At 38.9% G+C, this 16,726-nt stretch overlaps 1 protein-coding gene across 4 annotated transcripts in view; it reads right to left on the bottom strand.

Annotated features, from left to right (window-relative positions):
- The window catches only part of B3GALT1 (beta-1,3-galactosyltransferase 1), a 606,250-nt gene extending 594,186 nt beyond the window's left edge, over positions 1 to 12,064 (bottom strand). For all 4 annotated transcript variants that reach the window (XM_043488138.1, XM_043488137.1, XM_043488136.1 and 1 more), the window contains exon 1: positions 11,731 to 12,064. The gene's annotated coding sequence lies outside the window, so the exon portion shown is untranslated. The remainder of the gene's footprint in view (positions 1 to 11,730) is intronic.
- Positions 12,065 to 16,726: the final 4,662 nt, after the last annotated feature.

Genomic DNA, 16,726 nt, shown 5'->3' with positions numbered 1-16,726 from the left:
TTCTTAGGAGAGATTCCCAGAAGTAATATTAGTGGGTAAGACAATATGAGTATTTTTATAGTTTTTACCCCAATATACTGCCAAACTGCTTTTCAAAAGGGCTGTGCCAATCTTAACTGCAACAGTTTCTGAAAGCACCAGATTCACTGCATCCTTGCCAACTCAGGACATGATTATTTTTAATAGTATCATTTAGTAGATGAAGAACAAGTCCTCCCATTGCTCATATAATTGGCTTAGTCTAGTAGACCAAAGGATAGGAAAGGAGATTCTCTGAAATTAAGGAATAACTTTACAAAGTCTGCCTATTCTAGTGACTATTATTGTGGTCAAGATGGTTGAGCAGATGCTGGAAGATCAGCAAGCAAGTAAGCTCACAGTAAATTGCATAAACACACTGGTAGATCGTGGCAAACCTGGGTGAGGGGTCTCTAGGAAAATTTCATGAATCCTCATTTTTGGTCCAGTTCAATTCAGCACTATTAATCATGGGACAAAAAATAAGGAAAGCAAAATAATCAAATGTAAAATAAACAAAGACCCATATATTTTCAAAGTAAATAAATAAACATGCATTTTAATCCAGAGACTCCACTTCTATGTCTTAAAGGTTCTTGCACATATGAAATAATGCTTACAAGATTTTGCATGACAGTATTGGTTGCATTGGCTAAAAGATCTGAAAACCACAATCGTTCATCAGGAGGCGACTGTCCGATAATAAATTACGGTAAACTTTCAACAAATGTAATACCATGAAGTTTAAAAATGAATGAAGAAACGATCAACTCTGACAGTCCTTCCAACATTGCTGAGCTTAAAAAGCAGGAAGCATAACACATATACACACACACACAACAATGTTAGCGTCTGTATAAGAGTTGGAAGAAAAAAGAAAACGTTGGAAAACTTAGTGTTCGTTTGCATGCACTAGGCAAGCTCTGAAAAGACACCAAGAAACTAGTAAGAGTAATCACCTCTTTGGGAAAGATGAATCCTGGGTGTATGGAGAAGGGATATGAAACGGAGAATTTTTACCATGTGTTTTCTGCCATATGTGTACTATCCATTCAAAAAGTACATACATTAACAAAGGAAAATGACAACGAAATGATCCTAGCCTGTGCCCTGGAAGGGTACCAGCTGCTAGACTGCCCATCCCCATGAGCTACAAGGCAGCAGTGATTATTAGAGGAAACCAAACATCAACCAATTTTCTTTTTCTTCTGTTCTTTTCCAGTAATTGTATTATTTGTTCAAGTATAATTCACAAGATCATCCCATACTTTAAAGCTCCACCAATACACCACAGTAAACTGCCAGGGGAAAAATGTATGACAATAGAAACACATTGCTCTTCTAGGAAAATTCCACCCATTATTATATCCAGACCCCTTTGTTCTTCTTTGGAAATTATAATTTCTGAGCTGTAGGTATGAACAAGAGGAAAATAATATTCAAAATATTCAGCTATGCTTGCTGATTTATATAAGGAAGCATGGGTTTCTGCTTTATTACCATCAAATTGTATAGTATCTTTAATTTTATTGAATAAACAACCAAGCCAAACTATAGTTTATCTTAAGATGTAATGTCTCAATTTAAGCATGAGCTTATAGGAATGAGCAAGGTAAACAATGAAATATACGTATCAATAAAAGTAATTATTTTTATTCTACCTTCCTATGCTAGTAAGAATTCTTCATTTGAATCATAAAATGAGAACACATCTTAAATTCTATTACACTGAGCTAAAGATTTAAAAAGCAAAGTCTATGATGGCTCCTGAAAAGTCACTCAGATAGGAATCTAGCCAAATTTCACTTGATACAGTAACTAACTTAATGTGGGAAAGGGAATGTTGTATTATACAAAGCTCCTTTCCTTCCAAAATTAAGAATATCAGTCCAATGTTTTGCTTCCAATACAGCTGTCAAGAAGCTCAAAGCCACTGTCATTTCTCCAGTTATTTTTTTGTCTTTTTGTTTTAGTATTGATTTTCATATGATTATTGAAGTAGTGCTTGTTCCTGCCAAAACTATTTTCATAGGCTTAAACACAAAATTCCCATAATCTTAATACCCCCTAAAACAAACATTAATATTTAAGCCTTTTTGTATATGTGAATGCAAGTTTCTCCTTCATATTAAATTTTGTATTCTTTTCCACTATGATTTCATCAGCATTTTCCAATGTTATTACCAGGCTTTCAAAACCATAATTTAATAATATATGCCATAATTTCATTACTCTGATGTTATTGGCCAAGTCGATTATATTTTACTACCAAACTACTACAAATGGCATTTTAATGAAACTGTGTGTTATTTCTAATTACATGGAATTAACTGCTAGAAGTGGTATTACTGAAACAAAGCCGATATCTTTAGGGCTTTTGATACACACACTGTGGATACCTGTTGTTTTTATACAACCAGCTCCTCAGTTAAGAGTCCCTTGATTTTCTTTTGAATGTGGTCTTGACAGCAGGGCAATCAAGGTGTCCGCTGACCTGCTGAGTAAAGCATAGGTATGAAACTTGAGCTAGGTCAGTCATGTTTCTCGTTCCAGGAATTTGGGCTTGGAGCAAACTGACACATGGACAGAAAAGGACTGATGCTGATTCATCCCAGGGACAGTTCCTGGCAAAGGTTTCAGCAGTTTCTCCCATTGTCTCCGCAGCTACTGTATTTCCTCTCCTTTTGATTCTATAAGTTACAAAATACCTTCTTTTCGTTGTGGATCTTATTCCTTAAGTTAGTCATAATTAATTTCTGTAGCATGCAACAAAAGACTTCTGTAAACACCAATGAAAAGCCTTACCAAAAATTTAGGGGAATCTGCAGTTTGCCCCATCTTCATGTCCATCAAATCTGTAAATGAATCAACCTTCACTTACAGTCTTTGCTACTTTGATAAGCTAAAAAATGTATCTAATTTTTTTCCTTTACTTTTTATCATTAAAATTTTAGATGCTTATTGGTCTTAAATATGTCCAACTTTTATAGATTATCAATTTATTTCTTAGTTCATTTTTCTGTTGGTATACTTGGAAAACTCTTAGTAGTCAATGACAATGTCTATTGTCCCTGATTATATTGGAAGCACTAGGGATAAAATGATGATAATCACTTTCTCTAAGAGGTTTTTCAATCTAGTGAGTAAGATGGATATAAGCTGTGAATCACAATATTTTGAGGTAAGTCCTTTAATAGAAAAACACTGAAAGGTTATTATTAAGAGTAACATTAAACTGTTATTCATAATGTGCTAAAAATATTCTCTTGACTCACTTATGGCACTTTTAAGTCTGTTAAAATTTATGAGGTCAAATCTGTATATTTTTTCCATTATACTGTGTTTATGAAGTCTATTTTCTTCTAACTTGATTTAGAGTTTCTTCATCTGACATTTATTTCGAAATGCAACGTGACATACAGAGTGTACCTTTTTTGCAAATAATTACTCAATTTTCCCAGAACCACATATTGATCATTTTTTGTTTTCAGACAGATTTGTGATTATTGCATATTATGCTTTATTTTCGGAGAAGGCAATGGCACCCCACTCCAGTACTCTTGCCTGGAAAATCCCATGGACAGAGGAGTGTAGTAGGGTACAGTCCATGGGGTCGCTGAGAGTCGGACACGACTGAGTGACTTCACTTTCACGCATTGGAGAAGGAACTGGCAACCCACTCCAGTGTTCTTGCCTGGAGAATCCCAGGGACGGGGGAGCCTGGTGGGCTGCTGTCTATGGGGTTGCACAGAGTCGGACACGACTGAAGTGACTTAGCAGCAGCAGCAGCAGCAGCATGCTTTATTTTCCGTATTTTTAGAGTTTGTATATTGAGGTTCTTTTCATTTCTTCTTCAGGTCTGTCTGCATGTTAATATACTGTGTTAATTACAGCCATTTTTTAATATCATTAGTTGACAGTGCAACTTTGTCTCAATGTTGTGCATTTTTTTTAATTTAAACATTCTTTTGCAATTAAAACTTACTTCCTGGGACTTCCCTGGTGGTTCAGTGGCTAGAACTCTATGCTTCCAATGCAGGGGCCTAGGTTTAATCCCCGGTCCAGGAACTAGATTCCACACGCCACTGGTAGAAGTTCTCATGCCACAACTAAAGACCCCAAGTGCTACAACTAAGACTTGTCACAGCCAAATAAAATTTTTTCAATATTCAAAAAAACGTATTTGCTATTCTGTGTGAACTTTCACATCTCTAAATTTCACAACAATCTCTTTGTATTTTAATTTGGATTGTCTACATATGTACGTGTGTATATACACACACATACACATTCAATATTTCTATTTTAGAAAACCCTCTACCTTTTCTCATTTCTTGTCAATATCCACCAGTAAAGGTTTGAGTTTTAATTTCCTCTGAGTCTTGACTTACTATAACAAAAAGTCAGTAGAAAATTTCAGGCAGTTCTGAAATAACTCCTTGCAACATTTAGAATATAAAATATCTATCTGTCGAGACAGACAAAGGGACAGAGAGAAGAAACCAATAAAGATGGAGAAAAAAAAAAAAAGACTACTTCAGCTGCCTTCAAGACATTTCAGGATTGGCCTATTTTTTTTTAAATTTTAATCAGCATGGTTAGAAACTAAAGATCATCTTTTTCTTCGAATAAAGAATTAGGCCAAAATCACCACTTAAAATGACTTTATCAGTGTAGTTCATTATTTTTTAGTCTTGCTTATCAAATATAGCACTTCTCCTGTCTGTAATTAAAAGGCTGTGTTCACTCAGAGAAATCAATATGTATTACTCACATTCAATTCATCTAACTCCTCAAATATCGCAATTCAAGTAATCAGCAATGCTATTGTCATTTAATAGACATAGAAATAAAGAAGTGATAGACTGTGGTGAGAACTCACCAGCAATGGAGGGAGGTTATATTAGTTCATATATCCATGCAGTCACAGTGCAAACGTGCACATTTAGTGCAATTCTTGTCTAGTAGCACTTAAATGTATAGCCAATTGTATCCAACCCAACTATACCTCTGGAAATCGTCTTTGAGTACTAGGGCCCTAGTGAAGTCACCCACAAATTCTGTTGTTCAGTGAGGAATTGATTCAGCTCTGATGTCATCTATATAGGTCATGAAAACATTTCTTAGTCAAAGAAGAAACAAAATGCTAACTGCAGAAACTCAGAACCAAGTGCAGTGTATCAGTAACAGGCCATCTGATCAGCTGCAAATCTGCATCTTAGAAATTTGCAACACAGTGTCTCTTCAAACCACTGCCCTGGTTGTTTTCCGATAAAATGTAGCAACAGGGTTTTTTGTTTTTTTTTCTTTTTCCCCTTTTCCTTGAGTAATAAGAGAGGTACTAGTCCTTTAAAATCCTCTCCTTATCCACACATGTTCCCTCCCTCTGCTGTGTTCTCTTTCCATTTACGCTAACTTAGAACAGTAGCTTTTAAGGTTTTCTTAACCATTTTCCCTTAATCTGGAACATTCATGAATGGAAAAAAACTTGCAAACCATGGTTATCTCCTGAAGTCCCCGAATTCACCTATTGATCACTTTAAAGTCTATAGATCTCTGGAAGAAAGAAATCCTGTTTTAGAAATACTGGTAAATATTTTAAAGGAATCTGTAGACAAAATGACTGTATTAAATACAAATATTTTACATGCAGACACACCTCTAGCCCTATAAATCTTAGATGACACTTCTAAATGCCTCCCAATTTTTCATTTCTTTGATCCAACATAATATTGTGATATATTATTTCAGATATTATTAGAAAATATTCAGATGTACAAATTGGTAGATGTAGTCATTTCTGGTTACATTACCGTTAGGTAGGAAGTTAGGTATGAGCAAGGATGGGTGGCTTAGCAAAAAGGTTGCAAGCTGATCTCTAAACCCCGTATTAGACACATCCAGGAGAGCTCACAGATACTCTACAAAATAACGACAGGGGCTTTTCCAACTCCTGCACAGGCAACTTAGGCACACAAGTGGATACAAACTAACCACAGGGGCTTCCTCAAGGAATCCCAGATAGCTAGGAGCCAATCAAGGGCTCAGAAATATTCTATACATATATACATTTGATAATAACAGACTGAATTATGGGAAGACAAATACAACAGTTCTGTAACTTGCAACTGGCCTTGGATATATACCTATTTGCATTCCCTTTCTTGATTGGTGGTGGGTACAAGCCCTATTTTGCACAGGGCACAACCAGGAGGAGGAGTGTGACCCGAGCTAAGTCCCTTTAGCCGTGTCCGACTCTGTGCAACCCAATGAACTGTAGCCCCCCAGCTCCTTTGTCCATGGGATGCTCCAGGCAAGAATACTGGAGTGGGTTGCATGCCCTCCTCCAGGGTATCTTCCTGACCCAGGGATCAAACCCATATCTCTTATGTCTCCTGCATCAGCTGTAACTTGTCTGTTGTTTTAAACCCTTTAGTCCACTGTTCCAAATTTGTGTTGCTATAAGAACTGAGGGAGAAAAATAAACCAATCTGATGTTACTACATTATAAATGCAAGGCTGTATAATGGGCAACAGACATGGAGTCAACTTGCATACTTAGTAGTTGACAAACAATGTTTCTAAACCTGGCTCTACTTTTAGTTGACCTTGGGCAATTATTAACTCCCTGAAGTTCTTTCTTACACATAGGGGATGTTAGACTAATGACCTGAGTTTTTCCTGGGTCTAAATACCTGACTTCTGGTAAGTTTTCATCTGTTTCATAATCAGCCAGAGCTGACTTTGTGTACTAGGTACAATAACTGTTGGTTGCTTTACTTGCATTTTTAAAACACTGTTTTTCTAAAGTTTTGTATTTGGGCAAAATGGAGAAAAGCCAGGCAATAAAAGGTAAAGGCTTACGTGGGTGGTACGTGGATTTTTGACACTGGGCATATACTGAAACGGCAGTATCAGAAGACATTTCCTCATCTCCTAAAAATGAATTGCAGAGCAGTAATCTCAAAGATTTTCCTTGAATGATGGAAATCAATTCAGAAATGACCATTATTAATATTGTTGCCCTGCACTAATATATGGTCATAATAAAACTTGTGAATAAGATGGTATTAATTCATTATGTAATGTGGCTTCTTGAGACTACAATTTCAGTTTTCCTCTAATATAAAAATACTGTTCACAAACTAACTTTTGAAAGTCAAGCTAGGGCCCATTCTTTACATGAAGGTAAACACACACACATTTATTTTGAGATGTAAGCTAAAGACTCTAAAGAAAATAATGAAACAAAAAACATGAAAAAAAAAGCACAGACAGTGAAACTGAAATCGTAATTGCACACTTTCATGTGCAAGAGCAGAGAAAATACTGCAAGGTTTTATCTGTAATTGGACTGACTGGATAACCAAATCAATTTTGAATTAAAGACAAACTAATTTTTATATTTTTGAAGTGTTTTGTCATTTATTATTAGATGATCAGATTGTGAGGTTTTTTTTTTGGGGGGGGAGGATGCACAAACTTTAGGAGAACTTTGACCTCAAACTCTAAGGGTTCTGACTGACTTTCACAGAGGTATATGAATACATCACTTTCAATGTGGAAGAAGTAGAACGTTTCTCATTAAAATTATGTATCTGGGTGCTTTATTTCTACTTCTAATTCACTCATCTCCTTTAAATGAGGTTATGTAGATGGACCGTGGATAGTCATAAACACCCTTTAAAATGTTGTCAGTTTGAATGCAATATGTTAAAAGATAGTATTTCCCACTTCAGTTCCTCTGAAAAAATATTATTTGATTCTAAAGAATTTTTAAGGGCAGATATCCTGTCATATTTTGCTTAATCATCTTTAAACTGTTAACCATCTTTAAAGGTTTTTAAATTGTCTTAAGTGAAGTTGCTCAGTCCTGTCCGACTCTTCACGACCCCATGGACTATAGCCTGCCAGGCTCCTCCGTCCATGGAATTTTCCAGGCAAGAGTACTGGAGTGGGGTGCCATTTCCTTCTCCAAATTGTCTTAAACCATCTTTAAATCATCTTTAACTATCATCATATGCAGTGTTTTCAGTTACACAGCTTCAGAAGTAACAGGTATCAGATATTCACCATGATCGCTTTTCTGTTCTTAGATTGCTGTGAGTATATCTGTGTGGGTGTGTGGGTAGATGTGTATTGACTGAAGACAAAATGAGATGGAAAGAGTCTGAGCCATGGACAGTGGGTAGGCTGGTAGGCGATAAATCATTTATATACATGTATAAATAAGTTACAAAATATATAGAAAGTAAGTTACCTACTTATGTTTTTTATGATCTATTTTACCAGAAAATATAAGCTTTATGAGGGCAAGGGTCTTTGATTTACTCCCTAATATAGTCAAAGCCAACTAGAACAATGTTTTGCACACAGCTGGAACACAGTTCAATTTGTTACAGTTTACTTGTATCATTATCAATCAGTAAGATAGTACCCAAAAGGATGAGAATTATGCCTTATGAAGTATATTCATCACTTAGGATGGGTTGGTGAATTTGTTTGAAATTCAGGAGTGGTTACAGTTTTCCTAAGAGCCTTTCGTGTGTGTGTGTGTGTGTGTGTGTGTAAGAGAGAGACTACGAGAGAGAATGCAAATGAATTTCAGATTTACTGTCAGATTTACTGTGTGTGTGTGTGTGTGTGTGTGTGTGTGAAAGAGAGACTACGAGAGAGAATGCAAATGAATTTCAGATTTACTGAACTGCTTGAGGTTTTTAATTCCCTGAAACATGTTAGTTTTCAAAAAATAAAATTATTTCACCATTAATTAAATGCATATAAATTACTATTAATTAAAATAAACCAGTCTTATTTAACAATTAATAAAAATTAATCATGACTACTTGACTAATTATGTTTCAAGAAGATCATGGTGTTTATTGTATTGCTATTCACAGTAAATGTGATCTTTTTACAAAAGTTATGCAGTATTGAAATTAAAATCCAGTATAGGTCAGAAAGTGAATGTGGTGGCCTGGAGTCTTGACAACTTGACATTTATTTGAGTTACTAAATTCCATCTAGAAAATACGGCAATCTGAGTTCATGGGCTGCCCTTCAGCAAAACAAGTCAAAGCTAAAGTGAATTTGCAGAATAGGTAGAACTTGAATTGCTTGTATAAACTTAAGTTGCTAACTTTATCTGTTACCTCCCCTAAACCTGAGTGCCCCCCTTCCCACACACTCCCTGAGTGGTTACCCTCACTGACACATAGACACTGCTGCTTTATCCTAATATTTCTGCTCATTGACATATTTCTCTGCACTTTGTTACATTTTTGTATGGTGGTTTTGAAACTGTAATTACCTGAAAAATACTCCCAAATAAAAGTCTGTTCCCTCCCCCCAAAAAACTCAAAACCCCTTAAAATGAATACAAAAGCTCTGTTTCTGCTTAGAAAGTTATGACTTGCCCCAATATATAATACAGTGGATTTACAAGATGTTCTTTGTTTGCAAAATGAAAAACCAAGTATTTGAAAATTTCCTTAGCCAAGTATTTGAAAATTTCCTTAAAAGTTCCACTTTGATAACTGGATGCTTTTAGTAAGTGGTTTTAAGCTTATTCTAAAACTATTGATTAGTAATGCAACAACCCGTTTATTGTGTTTAATCATCTTAATAAAATCCTAAAAGTTACAACCAAATATTGTAATATTATAGTACTCACCTGGCAACAGGTAAATTTTGTATTGAAATGTAACAGTCACAAGCTATACTCTTTAATGATATCTAAAAACTAGCCTTTTAAACCAGATGTGATGACTACTAAGGGGAAAATACTTGCTACCAATTTTGTACTAACCCAAATGCAATTATAAATGATCAAGTAAAATAGAACGAAAAATTCCATTCACAGTTCATGCATTAAGTGATGAAAAAAAAATGTGTAACCATTCTCAGACACAAAATTAACATCATTCCTACTTCACCAGTAAATTATTCATCTCCTTCATAATTATTTTAAATTTCTAAATTGGGGGGGGGGGAGTAATCTTAAAAAAAAAAAAACAACTTGTAAAAAATGCTGACATTTTGGACAGCTCCCTTCTGATTTTTCTACAGCATTTCTATGAGGTGTTTTTACTTTTTTTTTTTTTAAGCTTTGCCAAATCAGAAATGAGTCCCGCCAAAGTCATTTCCGCCGCTGGGGTTTGGGTTTTATTTTTGTTGTGTTTTGCTGCGTTGTATTAAGGGGCAAAATATTCCTCCAGTGAAAGGGATTAAGGATCTACATAGCTGGGGAAGTGCTATTCTCAGCTTAATAACCGGCTCCCTGTACTGAGCTAATTTTTAAATGTTTTCCAAAGGTTCTAGCTGCTAAGAAGGGGGCTGCCCTCTCCACTCCCAGTCGCCGCTACAGTTCATTCGCTTCGGTAAAGGACCACAGCCTCTCCATCTGTGCCAAGCAGGGCCAGTTTGTCAGTGCCGAGGTATTTCAAGAACTTTCCAAGCAAAGACTCCTAGGAGACAAAAGACCACGTACAAAGCAATCGCCAGGAATAACTTTGTGCGTCCTGGAGAGAGAGAGAAACCCCTACCCTGAGCTCCGGAGATTTGGACTTAGCCCGGTAGCATCATCCATTTGCAGCAACGGGAAAAAAAAAAACAAAAAACAAAAAACAGCCTACTGCGGAAAGGTTTACATCGCGGGTGGAACTCCCAGTGGCTTTACAAAATAAGCTAATCTAATATATAAAATAAAATTTTTTTTAAAAAGTGTAGGTACTGGAGGAAGCTGGCTACCTAACCCCGGTTACACTTGGGAGGTTAACCTGCCTTAGGTCTACTTGCCCAGACCTCAGCGGGCTGGAACTTTCTCCGAGGGCGGAGCCACCCTACAGTTCGCAGCGGCCACGCGCGCGCCGAGCCGTGTCCGGATCCCGAAGGTATCTACCAAGGGAGCTTGATGAGGTAGGGGCCCCTCCTGAACCCGCACTCGAGCCCCGCCCCGTTCCAGTGACACGCGTGCCCCACGCCGGCGCGGGCCAGGAACCCTCAATCAGCCCCTCAAAGCTGGACTCTCTCCCTCCCCAAATCTGCATCCCCGAAAAGTGTAGCGAGCTTCCTACGTGGGGCGTCCGACACAAAAAAAGTCGCCACTCTCCAAGCCTAGCTCCATTCCCCAGACCTCGTTCCTCTCCCCCTCTCCGTCATCCTTTTTTCCAGCGAAGCGGACCAACCTCTGCTTTCCTCTCTCATCTCCTCCCCTCCAAAGTCCCCGGCGCAAAGTGGGACTTTGGGGAGCCTCGGTGAATGTGCCTGTCCCCTGGCGCACTGACAGTTCCCTCTTTTCATCAAGGCAATAAACTTCAATTTGCCAGGCTCTTAAAGGAGCCACTGAGGACTTTCCCCGTGCGTTCTCGTGCGCTCTCCCTCCAGCGGAGCCAAGTGCATCCAATTCACTCTATCCCAGCCAGGAGCCCTGAAGGACGTAGCTCCCCGCAAAGTGCCCTAAACCGCGCGCTCACACACGCAAATGCACACACAATGCCATCCCCGCGCTATCAAAGTCAGCCGGCGCAGAGGGGAAAACGCACAAGCAGGAGTGGCACCCGGGAGATCATCAGCCTAGCCGCGCGTCCGGACTCGCTGCCCGGGTCCCAAACACCTTTGTCTGAATGCGCCCGGAACAATGAGCCCCGAAACCCCCAAAGATAACACCAGTGATCCCGGGGGCGGCGCGCGCACTGCCGGGCCAGACCTTACCCGTGGGGCGCGTTGTCTCCCGCCGTCTGGCTGGCCCGCGGGCCACAGGGACGCTGCAGCCGGGGTCCCGTAGATGCTGCTGCTCCGCTGCTGCTGCCCCATCCCCAACGGCAGCATCACTTCGCCGCCGCCGCCGCCTCCGCCTCCTGGTGCTCCGTTCTCTCGGCCGCCCCTCCCCGGCGTCCGCCTGCAGGACCGCCAGCGCCTGCGGCGCGGCGGGGTGGGCAGCAGCGGAGGCGGTGGCGCCCGCGCGAGCTCGCCCAGCTGCACCGGCTAGAGCAGCCGCGGCAGCAGCCGGAGCACCGGAGCCCGGCTGCGCTTCCCCGGCGAAGGCTCTGGCCTCGGCGACTGACAACGCTCGGTAGCCAATCGCTGCCTCGCCCCGCACGGCGGGGGGAGACCAATCAGAGCGGAAGGCCCAAGGTTTTCCTCCGCCTTTGCTCAGCAGGCTCGTTTCCGGGAGAGGCGGCGAGGCTCCTCGCGTTTGGGATGGGGGAGGCGAGGGAGGCGCGCGCGGCGGGACTCCTGGCTGGCGAGCCTTAGGTGCGGCCGGACGACCCGGCCCACTGGGGTGGGCCTGGCGTGTTTTTTGACGGTCCGGAGCCCGTGGCTTGGCAGAAAAGGGCGTGCTGGGGTGACTCAGTCCCCAGAGCGTCGGCTTGGAGGGTCAGCGTCTTGGCATCCCTGTCCCCCGGCCGTGGGACCCGAGTGGGCACGAACGGCAGCGCCAGAGAGCGCATCCCTGGAGGTGGTCGCCGCCTTGGAGGAATCTTGCCAACAGTCATCAGACAGCGCCCCCGTCCTTCTCCCTCTGGTAGCTTTGGCATCTGAAGAGTGGTACTTCTGAGCCTCCGAACTGCTCCTTGTCACAGTAATCAGCCCCGAAGATTGCCCGAGCTATGAAAGAGGCATCTGGAGAAATGTTCTCAAAGTTGTAGGTGGAGGGAGCCTCCAGACCTTCCTTCCAAATGAACTTCCCCACCTTCACCCAGCAAAACAAACACCTCAGGTAGCAAGAAAAAAACCTACTTTAAACAGGCAACGGTTTGTACCCCCCCCCCCTTTTTAACCTTTGGGGAATCACTTCTGAATGATTACATGGGTGCTTTACATGGGTGCTTTTTTGCTCGTGTGTGTGTGTGCGTGCGCGCGCGCGCGCTTGACACAAACACGAGAAATGATGTTATTTAACAAGGAAAGAAAAAGGGAAAATGGCAAACTTTCCCCATATGACCATCTCCCCAAATTAATGATCTTTCCTTATGCAGCATTATAAGTCCCTTCAGTGCAAATACGACCGAAAGGTCCAGAGTTCTAATAAGTCTATAATCGATTGCAGTAAATTATTGTTGCAGTAAGACAAGTTCTGCAGGAAGACGTTAATGTGTGGGTCATTCTCCGAGTAACCTTCTCTATCTTACAAAGTTGTTGCGAAAGTCAAGAATCCTGTGTATAAATTAGCAAAATAGTTGTCTGATTATTTGGAATTCGGAATGCTGCTGCTGCTAGTTCTAATTATATTTAAATGATCTTTGTCTTCTTGCAACAATCACCTTTCTTCATTTGCCTTCCAAGACAATTCCATGTAACCCATGATACCTCAAACATACCCTGCCGAAATTTTGTGAGCACTCTTAAGGAAAATTTGATTGCAGAATAGACTTGTGTGTTGCCATCTTCTAGTACTATAGAAAATGTATGTGTACATATCAACACCATTCTTCCAAAGTTTCTTGTACTCCTTTCACTCCCTCATGAGTCATTTGACCAATCTAATTTGGGAGATAGACCATCTCTGATTAAGAAAACAACAGTGCCTGAAAACATGTATTTTTAAGCCTGAAAACATGTATGCACCACGTCACTTTGAATTTTTAATCTAGAGAAGGTTTTCTTTTTTGGTTGTTTGTTTAGCATTTAAAATTTTTTTTGTAACTGTGTAACTTAAAATTAACACCCTCATTAACTACATGAAGTAATCAGTAGAGGAATGGAGTTTAAGTCTGGGAGAGAAAGGGAAAAAAAGATGCTTTATTCAAACTGGGGGGAAAGGGGAGTTATTTGCAATAACTAGAAATATTAAAAAGTATATCTTAAAATTGTAAAATTTAAATGCCATAACAGTTTAGAAATATTTGTGATAAAAGATAAAATTAAAATAAATTTTTAATGCTGACTGAAGAAAGCATGTGTAATATGAAAATGCTACCAAACTTTAGAATGCTAAAAATTTTTAGAGAGGTGCACACAAATATCTACATAATTTTTCTAACTACCCCTCTGTGGCCTAATATAGTATTTTCTAATATCGTGTAATCTTTTCTATGACATCTGGTATTTTGCAACAGTTAATCCTGAAAATATATGGGTCCTAATGTATAATATTTGGTAGTGATTAAGATGATCAAACAACTTCTTACAGAGGCAAAAATTAAATTGCCTCTGTAAAAAAAAATTTGCTAAAGAAAATTAACGACATGCATACAGATATAACACTAATATTGCCTACCACTAGTGCTATGCATAAGCAGCTTTGAGCAAAAGAAACCTGTACACCATTAACAACTTACTAAGAATGAAAACCATTAAATATTTAAAATCGATGAAGATTGAAAATTGTAAAAAAAAAAAAAGATAGCTGAAAAGATTGCATGCTGATGCTAGTTTTATGCATGGCTGTGAATTTCATCATCTATATTGGGCAGAAAGTCCAGTGTTATTTAAATATGAGTATTTAATGAGCTAATTTCTCTTTGTATGTGTGTGTGTTTTTAAGTATGTCTGTTTTTCTCCCCATGTGATGAGAGAACTCACTTGTCAGAGGAGGAAGAAATTTGCTTGTGTGCATATGTGCTAAGTTGCTTCAGTCATGTCTGACTCTGAGATGCTATGGACTACAGCCTGCCAGGCTCCTCTGTCCAAGGGATTCTCCAGGAAAGAATACTGGAGTGGGTTGCCACATCCTCCTCCAGTGGATCTTCCTGACCCAGGGATCGAACTTGTGTTTCTTGCATTGGCCAGTGGGCTCTTTATTGCTATTGCCATCTGGGAAGCCCAAACTTGAATATATATATATATATATAAAATAATTTTATATTAATTGATGCAAAAAATCTATATTTATCAAGAATATAAACTGAATATTTCATTGGAATCAATTCTGAATAAAAGCTACAGTCAGCAGACACAAAACTGAATAAAAAGGAAAGAAACCAGTCTAGTTCCAGCTCTGCTTATGACCGGGTGAAAAATCACAGGTCAGTCACTTAAACTTACCAGCATTTCTTATCTGTAAAATAGAGATTAAAAACAAAGTAAACCTATAGCTGACTTTCTCAGATGTGAGGATTAACTTATAATTGGAACTATAAGCCATGACGGGCTTTTTGCAGAAAAGATCTTCCAGAAAGGTAGCACATTGGAATTTAATGATATTACCCTATTTCGAATGTGACTTAATATAATTCTCACAACAGCCCTGTTCATTGTGGATATGTGTTGATAATACCTGTTTCTACAGATGAATGCAAGTTCAAAGAGGCTTTTTTTTTTTAACCAATTTTACAGTAAATTGACTTGTCAGATACATTTTATTTGTTGTCATCCAGAGACTGTTTTTCTCATGATTCCTTCACTATGCCATTTCCAATATGGTTGAAATATGCACGTTTAAAGGCTGGTTCCTTCATTTAAATAAGAGTCAACCCATTTCATTTAGTATTGGATGTCAGTTGCACCTGGAATAAAGGAATTTCACCCAGTAATGTAATTAATTAGATAACTTCAAATACACAAGTCTTCTTTTTTCATATTTAGAACTCTGAAACATCTATAACAATGGATGCCATGCTCGTGTTAAAAGATTACTATGTAAGTTTCTTGTGTTAAAAGATTAAAGAAAAATCAAGACAAGAAAACAAAACCAGCAGAAAGGAATTGTATTCTATTCAGGTCATCATAAGTAGTGTGTTTTTTTTTTACAAACTTTATACCAGCACCCCCATGAACACACATGGATACAATAAAGTCACTCATCAAAATTTAATAGGGAACAGGTCTCCAAACCAAGCAAATATTACAACACCTAGCTCTATACTATTCCCACTCATCATACTTTTCTCCTGAGACTTGGGAGTTGTCAAGAGAAAGGGAATCACTGAAACTAAGAGAATGTAAAAGATATCCAAGGACAATGTACAGACAGAGCAATAAACATAGGAAACCATTCTAGGTTTAGTATTTTGAAATAAAGGTGGAGTTATGATTTATACAGAAGGCCATATAAGAATTTTAATTGACACAAAATCTCACAAAGTCTTAAAGTATGGACAGTCTTTATTGTTATCATTGAAACAAAACATTTGCAAAAATACACAATCCTTCAATGAGTGTGTGTGTTATGGAAACCAAGCCATTACCAAAATTGAAGAAAAAAATCTTTCTTTACCCTTTAGATTATCTTCAATTTTTATAATCTTGAATTAGGTTATTTGCTTGACTAAAATAATCCAATCTCTTGTAACAATGTTTCTTTTTTTCCTGTAACTTTAATCACTAAAGTTAATCTACTTTTCTCTTTCATGCTGAACCTGCATGTTGCATTGATCCAGCCTCAAGTAGAAAAGTGGAAAGGAGATGAGGGGGCTTGTGTTGAGGGAAGGCTAGGCAAGTGAAGGAAAAGAAGTGAGGGATGGAAAGAGTAGGAAGGAAAGGTGTAGAGGTTTTTCTTGGTTATTTGTGAAGCAGTTTTCCAAGGCTTCATAAATCAATACTTCTCTCAGAAGCCACTTAAAGCAAAGGACACTAAAAAATTAATTTTAAAAAATTAATGACTTCTGTATTACCACAGTAGAATGCTGTTTAAGTGCCTAGCATAGTGCTAGGAGCTCAATAAATGTTTGATCAAGGAAAAAGGAATTGATAAATATTGCATGGGCTTTTGCGGGGGGAGGGGGCAGGCTGCTGCTAAAAGTTAAAATCAACTGATAACATTTAA

This window comes from Cervus canadensis, chromosome 15, assembly GCF_019320065.1.
Source record: "Cervus canadensis isolate Bull #8, Minnesota chromosome 15, ASM1932006v1, whole genome shotgun sequence".
Classification (NCBI taxonomy): domain Eukaryota; kingdom Metazoa; phylum Chordata; class Mammalia; order Artiodactyla; family Cervidae; genus Cervus; species Cervus canadensis.
Note: the sequence above shows the minus strand (reverse complement) of the source record. Positions and strands in the feature narration are given on the sequence as shown.